The sequence below is a fragment of the Lycium ferocissimum genome, chromosome 11 (assembly GCF_029784015.1).
Source record: "Lycium ferocissimum isolate CSIRO_LF1 chromosome 11, AGI_CSIRO_Lferr_CH_V1, whole genome shotgun sequence".
Classification (NCBI taxonomy): domain Eukaryota; kingdom Viridiplantae; phylum Streptophyta; class Magnoliopsida; order Solanales; family Solanaceae; genus Lycium; species Lycium ferocissimum.
This window is the reverse complement of record NC_081352.1, coordinates 22079636-22087991: the sequence shown is the minus strand read 5'-3', so window position 1 is coordinate 22087991 and position 8356 is coordinate 22079636. Positions and strand designations below refer to the sequence as shown.

At 39.3% G+C, this 8356-nt stretch overlaps 1 pseudogene; it reads right to left on the bottom strand.

Moving 5' to 3' along the window:
* LOC132038122 (transcription factor MYB13-like) overlaps positions 1–8356 on the bottom strand; it is a 78776-nt pseudogene that overhangs the window by 809 nt on the left and 69611 nt on the right.

Genomic DNA, 8356 nt, shown 5'->3' with positions numbered 1-8356 from the left:
GCAAGATGTCCGAAAGTCTGACGTGGTCACCCGATTACCATCAATTCATAAAAAGTGTCCAAGTTAAAATGTGTACACTTATGAGTTGTGACAATGTCGAAATAAAGGTTTAATACATCGATAATTCCTTACATTTTTCAGAAAATTTTATTTAGATATTCGAATAATGACTCGTTCCACTCAACACTGGAACACGATAAAGCAGTTTGCTACAACCTTTCAATTCAAATTGGGAATATACAATAAAAAACCCCAACGTATACTTGATTAATTATGATCGCACCCAACCTTTGCGGCGACCTATTACCCCCCGGCTTTTTTTTCAGCATTTTTGTACATTTTTTTTTACCGATTGGCACAATCAAAATTTGATGCACAGTATGAAGAGTGTTGCACACTCTCCGCCACACATTGGTGCTGCGTCACGCGCCACGACATTGCCACTTTTCCTTTCTTTTTCATTTGATTTTTCTTTATTAATTATATTTACACTAATTAACCATTAAATCCTCCATTAATTTTGTCTTCTTCATCACTAAACCCTTCTTCTTCTTCTTCATTTCAAGAAATCCATCAACCCATTTTTTTCCTCCATTAACACACACACATTCAACCCATTTTCTTCCTCCGTTAACACACACACACACACACATTCAACCCATTTTCTTCCTCCATTAACAACACACATTCAACCCATTTTCTTCCTCCATTAACACACACACACATTCAATTTCTTTCATCAATCATAAATATCTTTTCAAGAAATCAACCAACCCATATTCTTCCTCCATTAACACACACACATTCAACCCATTTTATTCCTCTATTAATACACACACACTCAACCCATTTTCTTCAAAATAGACAATGAAGAAATTGCACGAACTGCCCTTCAAATGGACTGGTTGCTCAAAAATATTTATTGCACGAACTGTCCTTCATTGTTTATATTGTTTATTTTCTTCAAAACAAACAATGAAAAAATTACGAACGCATTTCTTCAAAATGAACCGTTGCTCAAAAATATTTATTACACGAACTCGCCTTTCATTGTTTATATCGTTATTTCTTCAAAATAAACAATGAAGAAATTGCACGAACTGACGCTCTTCAAATGGATCAAGGATTCTTCAATGTGTGTGTTAATGAGGAAGAAAACGGGTTGAACGTGCGTGTGTTAATGGAGGAAGAAATGAGTTGGTTGATTTCTTGAAAAGATATGTATGATTGATGATAAAATTGAATGTGTGTGTGTTAATGGAGGAAGAAAATGGGTTGAATGTGTGTTAATGGAGAAGAATATGGGTTGGTTGATTTCTTGAAAATAAGCTTTTTAGGATTGATGAAATTGAATATGTGTGTGTTAATGGAGGAAAATGGGTTGATTGATTTCTTGAAATGAAGAAGAAGAAGAAGAAGAAGAAGAAGAAGAAGAAGAAGAAGAAGAAGAAGACGAAGACGAAGACGACGACGTGGCACTGACCTGGCGCCAATGTGGCGGAGAGTGTGCAACACTCTCCACTGTGCAACTGGGCATCAAATTTTGATTGCGTCACATACAGAAAAAATAAGGCCAGGGGGGTAATAGATCGCCCGCAAAAGTTGGGTGCGTCATAATTAATCCGAATATACGTTGGGGGGGGGGGGGGGGTTATGTATTTTCCCATTCAAATTTGGAAGAAGTTTTGCGTGTATTTTCAAGTGCCCATTATATAGATAAGTTAACCACTTAAAATATGTCACCTCCTTTAGTTACACGCATTAGCCTCAATAAGCCGTAAAAACTCAAGCATGTTCCAATTGAGGCTGATGTGTATAATTAAAGGAGATGACATATTTTATGTGGTTAACTTAACTACCTAATAGACGCTTCAGAACACGCTCAAAAGTTTTTCCAAAATTTGAACCGAAAGTGTCTTTTAAAAACACTTTATTATTTGTTCAGATATTCAGTTGGAACAAGTCGTTGTTCAAGTGTCTAAATGAAATTTAATGGTAAGTTTAAAGGATAGTCGATGTGGAACTTTACTGCTGGAGAGAAGAGTTCTGCTATATTATATGAATGTGGATTTATACAAGAGCAAACGGCCAGCTAATAAGGAAAGAGTCAACTAATTAAAAATTGTGATCTTCTCCTAATCATAATTAAAAAAATAAACCAATGGTAGAGATAATAAAATATGGAAGATGATTCAAAAGATATCGTAGTATTAATCAAAAGATATCACTAATATGCCCCCCCCCCCCCAAAGATGGTAGACTAGTCCGATATACCAATCTTGGACCTTGGTTCTCCGAATCGAGCTTTTGGAAGGGGCTTGGTGAGAAGATCAACCAGCTGCTCTCGGGGTGAAACATGCAAAAGGCCTTGTTGATATGGATTTCAAACAAAATGATAGTCAATCTCGATGTGCTTCATTTCGGATGAAAAACAAGGCTAGCACACACATAGGTCATGCCAAGATTGTCATAGATAACTGGCGATTCCTTGGGAAAGAGTGATAGATACTTAAGCAAATTACTAAACTAATAAACTTCAGTTAAAGTTGAAGCAATAGAACGATATTCAGCTTTTGTGGATGAACAAGCAACAATCCTTTGCTTCTTAGAACTCCATGAGATTTGTTTGGAGCCTTAAAACACAATGTATGTTGTAGTAGAGGAGCGATCTTCATCAGGGGCGGATTTACCTTAGTTCGAGGGGTGTCACGTAACACTGCTTCGGCGATTTTTTTTACTACATAAGTATATATAATTTAAAAGATAAAGACAAAAATAGGAGATAGATAGAAGAAAGTGGCATTGCTTCACATAAAGAACCGCATAACACAATTGGTTAGTTGCTTCATTTAAACCTAGAGGTAGTGAGATCGAAGCTCAGCAGCATCATTTTTGGTGTTTTTTGAAAAAATCCTCGTTTAGAGAAGAATATGTTGTCCAGGTTCAAACTGCTGACCTCTATTAAGATAATAAAGCAATGAACCAATTAGTCCAAAGACTCATACGTTGATTATCGAGATTTGCAAAACTAAAGTATGTGGTGTTTAGGGTGTTGTGCTACTTTTTTTTGGAGTTTAGGTTGTTGTGCTACTTTTTTTTCCTTTCAGTTTTTTTCTTTAGACCAATGAAATTGTTTAAGAATGATTTGCCAAAGAAAATGAATAATGATTTTTAGTGATAGTTTGGTACCCTATATAAAAAAGTGTTTAGTATTAGTTTTATTGAGATTATTCAGAATACATTTCAAAAAAATAAAAAACTCATAGATAAGAGTTGTATTAAAAATCTATTCATTTTATTTATTTTTTGTTTCTTTAATATGAAGTTATAATATTTATTATTTGTTTTCTTTTAATATGTTACACTGCTTACTCAAAATCCTGCGTACGCCACTAACCTTCATGATTACCTGCCCTTGATCTGAGTCGGAATAGGTGTGAATATTTAGCGACATTGCATATTACCGCATTGATAAGAATTGCAAAAGAAAGATTTTTCTAAGGAGATGAAATAACTAAAAGCTATAAAACTTGATGAAGAATAGATGAGGACGGGTGACCGAGATATCGATTTCAATTGAAATCAATCGCGGTGGTGGACGAGGGCTTGAGGAGAGGTTGGTGTTACACCTCTGAGATTTCGGACTTATTGCATTGAGAGTAGACTAATGCGAGCTTAAGGTGAATAAGAAGTCCTTACGAGATTAAGGAAAGTATTAGATAGCTTAAAGTGTGTACCATAGGATTTTGAAGTCATATGAGTATGTGGAACTAAGTTCGTTGAAGGAAGTGAGATGTAAGTCATGTTTGGAAAGATTTTCGCTATAATTGAGCTAATATTTATTTAGTAATGTCTTCAGGAGGGGCTATGGGGCATCTTGTATGGTCAATGAAGTGTTATGCAAGTGCCAAGAAGGTTTCGTAAGGATTGGGAGTCAAACGAATCGAAAGGAGCAACTTATCGGAAGATGGCACTTTGACGAACCGTAGGATATTTGATGGCCCGTCAATGGTGGAGCACCACCGTATAACGGTTACAGTGAGCTGTGCAAAGTTAGGCAGTTTGACGGACCGCAGAAATTCCTGCAGCCCGTCAAATTGTATCTTCCTAGCGTAAAACAGTTACAGTGAGCCATGTTTGACTGAGAAGTTTGACGAAGCATTTTGACGGCCCGTAGGAATTTTGACGGCCCGTCAAAGTGGGCGCAGAATTGCCCGTTGGGTTTTTAAGTCACGCTTTATATATTTTGTCCCACTTCATTTAGACTCATTATTTCCTCAAAAACAGATCCTTGAGCTCTCCAAAACCCTCTTTCTAGGTCTATAAACTAATCCAAGCCAAAACCCAAGAAAATCCAAAAGAATTAAGGGGTTCAAGTGCTAAGAAGCTTGATAGGGCTTGTGGAGCTCATGTTTTCCTTGGGTGTTGATGTTAGGGTTTTTCACTTTGGTGGAGTAAGTTGATTCAAGACTTGTTCTTGTGAGATTAAGGTAAGTTTTTACATCTTCTACATATGGTTGAGGTTGTTTCATTGTTATACCATGCGGGTGAAGGAAGAAAAATGAAAATGGAGTTCAAGTAGGAATTTGAGGATATTTTGAGCTATATGTTAACTTGAATTGATATTCTTGGCATGTTATGAGTATAACCTTGTTGTGGGTGAGTCTAATGATGTTGAAGAAGTATTGTATGTAAGTGTATATGAAGTGTGTTGAGATTATTATTAGTGATCTTGAGAGGAGTTGCGGGGATTGAATGATGCTTAACATGAATGAAGTCTCTTGATTGTGGTATTGTTGATAATGTCATCATTGATTGGGAGTTGTTTTGGAATTTGGTAGAAGTAGATGAAATAGGGGAAATGCTGCCCAATTTCCGTTAGCTCATGAACTATTCTAATTTGAATTTAAGAGTGTCTCTAGGACTTAACCATGGCCTGAATCCTTTTAAATGTAGATTTCTCAAGCTTGGGCAGTGAACGTTAAGTAGTTAAGAGGACAAAGAGGTATGTAAGGCTTGCCCTTCTTTCTTAAGGCATGATCCCATTAATGTATACCCTCATGTGGAATCCTTAATATCTTCCATGATGATTTCATTCCTAGAATCACTAAAGCTCATGATCTTGATATTCTCACGATACCATTGGTCCCATCCTATGATAGTTGATCCTCTAAGGAAGGATATAATGAAAATGATGATGATGATGATGTTGAGGATATATATGTACTCATATGTATTTATATTTATATATTAAAGTATGACTACTAAGAACACCGAGCTTATATGGTCGGGTATGATATCTATCGCGCACGCACCACTGCAGTTGGGTACAGATGACACTGAGCCTTGGTAGGACTAGCTATGTATAAGACCGAACCTTATGATGGTCGGGCATGGAAGACACTGAATCTCTATTGTCGGGTATGATACTGCTATATGTTTAAATGTATGAAATGGAAGTTTCCCATTAGAAAGAGGGTAAGAAAATATGATGAACGTCGCCAGAGGTATAAATGTCTCTTTCATTCCATGACTTTTCTATCTTATATTATTTCTCATGCTTTTATTATGTTGTTGATTATGCTTTACATACTCAATACATTATTCGTACTGACGTCCTTTTATTAATGGATACAGCGTCATGCCCGCTAGTGGATAGGGAGACAGACTTCACCCATAGACTGCTTGCTCAGAGACTACATAGAGGAGCTCCATTTGATTCGAAGCTGCAGCTCTTGGTACTTTTTTTTGTATATGTATAGGCATGGCGGGGCCCTGTCCCGTCCTGATGATGATATTCATACTCTTCTTAGAGGCTTATAGACAGTCATGTATAGTAGAAATCTTTTGTCTTGTCGGCTCACGTTTTGGTATATTATGTTGTTAGCCTTATCGGATTGTGTATATGTGTAAGGGCATAGTTGTTGACGTTGATATATAAAGGTGTTTTAGCTATTGAAAATGGAATTATTGAGGCATAGAATTGTTAATAGGCCATGTGGCTCACCTAGAGATGAATGTGAATGTACGATGAGAGGTGCCCGGTGGGTTAGCTCCGGGCGCCCGTCATGGCCCTCTGGTTGGGTTGTGACAAAAGTGGTATCAGAGCAGTTCCGTCCTAGGGTGTGTCTACGAGCCGTGTCCAGTAGAGTCTTGTTTATGGGTGTGTTGTCTGCCACACTTATAAACAGAAGGCTGTGGGCATTTTAGGAATGAATGACCTTCTCTCTTCATAAGATCGTGCGATATAGCCATGATATAAGGATTTCTTTTCTTTTAATCGTGTATTATGTATTTCAGAAATGCCTATAAAGAGGAAAGCTACAGCAGCCCAAAGGGGCAAGACAGTGGCAGAAAAGTGGGCTGAAAGAGTACCGCCAACGGCTGTAGAGGAAGGTGAGTCCCAGAATGTAGCTCAATCTCAGTCCTCTCACTCATTACCTATTTCTGAGGAGCATAAGGGAGCCTCATCCCCAGCTCCAGCACCCCCAGCTCCTCCACCAGAGGTTTCGGGCCAAGAGATAAAAAGAGGCCATTCAATAGTTGACTCAATTGGTTGCCGCTCAGGCCCATCGACAAGGAATGGGTCATGGTGATAGGGCGGTTAGTGCAAGAGCTCGTGATTTTATTAGCTTGAACCCTCCGGAGTTCTTCAGGTCAAAGCCGGATGAGGACCCTCAAAACTTTATTGATGGAATGCAGAGGACACTTCGGTTAATGCATGCTTTCGATGTTGAATCGGTGGAGTTAGCATCGTATAGGTTGCGGGTTATTGCGGTTCATTGGTATACGATGTGGTTGTCTTCTAGGGGAGTTAATGCACCTCCCCCGGTATGGCAAGAATTTATTGATGCTTTCCTTTGACATTACTTACCCCCTGAGGTTCGGCGGGCTAGAGCCGACAAGTTCTTGAATCTTAGGCAAGGAAGTATGAGTGCCTTAGAGTATAGTCTCCGCTTCAATTCTTTGGCTAGGTATGCTCCGGCCATGGTAGCGGATATGGGTGATCGAGTGCACCGATTTGTGAGTGGCTTAGGGCCACATTTGATGGATAAGTGCTTGACTGCGTCCCTTCAGGACAATATGGATATTTCTCGCATTCAAGCCCATGCCCAGAATTTGAAGGAAAGCCAACAATCGCAAAGAGGTGAGCGTGAGCTTGACAAAGGTTATCACAAGAGAGCTAGATCTTCGGGTCCAATTGGTGAGTTTAGAGGAGGGAAAAGACAGCAGTTTTCTAGGCATTCAGGCCATCCCATGACTAGCGCGCCTCCGCGATTTACGAGCCAGAGATTTGATAGATCTACTCACTCTGGGCCGAGTAAGAGTTTTAGGGCTTCAGGTTCTCATTTCAGAGGTGACTCGGGTCAAGCAAGGCCACCCATGCCACGATGTTCTCAGTGCATAAAGTTACATTGGGGCCAGTGTCGATTAGGCTCAGATGTTTGCTATACATGTGGTCGGCCAAGCTATATCATGCGTGACTTCCCCTCAATTGGTGGTAGGGGTAGGGCCCAACCCTTAGGGTCAGTGACTGGTTCTTCGTCATCTATACGCCCTCTAGGGCAAGGTTCACAAACGCCAGTCAGCCATGGTAGAGGTAAAGGAGGAGCTCCTAGTTCTAGTGGCCCTCAAAGACCGTATTTATGCATTAGCTGGGCGATAGAATCTTGAGTCTTCCCCTGATGTCGTCACAGGTATATTATCGATATTTTCTCATGATGTATATGCTTTGATAGATCTGGGCTCCACATTGTCATATGTTACTCCTTATATTGCTGGTCGATTTGGGTTGAAACCGGAGTCAATTAAACCTTTCGAGGTATCGATACCCGTTGGTGAACCGATAATAGCTAGTCGAGTATATAGAAATTGTATAGTCGTGATTTGTGATCATCATACTATGGCTGATTTACATGAGTTGAAAATGGTGGACTTTGATGTTATTATGGGCATGGACTGGTTGGCTTCTTGCTATGCCAATGTTGATTGTAGAATGAGGATAGTTCGCTTTCAGTTTCCGGGAGAACCAGTTTTGGAATGGAAGGGAAATACGGCGTCTCCGAGAGGTAGGTTTATTTCCTATCTCAAGGCAAGGAAAATGATTGCAAAAAGTTGTATTTACCATTTAGTCCGGGTTCAAGATATAGAAGTCGAATAGCCAACTCTTTAGTCTGTCCCAATAGTGAATGAGTTTCCAGATGTATTCCCGGATGAGCTTCCAGTCCTTTCTCCAGAGAGGGAGATTGATTTTGCTATTGATGTGCTACTGGATACTAAACTCATATCTATTCCTCCTAATAGAATGGCTCTCGAAGAGTTGAGAGAATTGAAGGACTTGCTTGAGAAAGGCTTC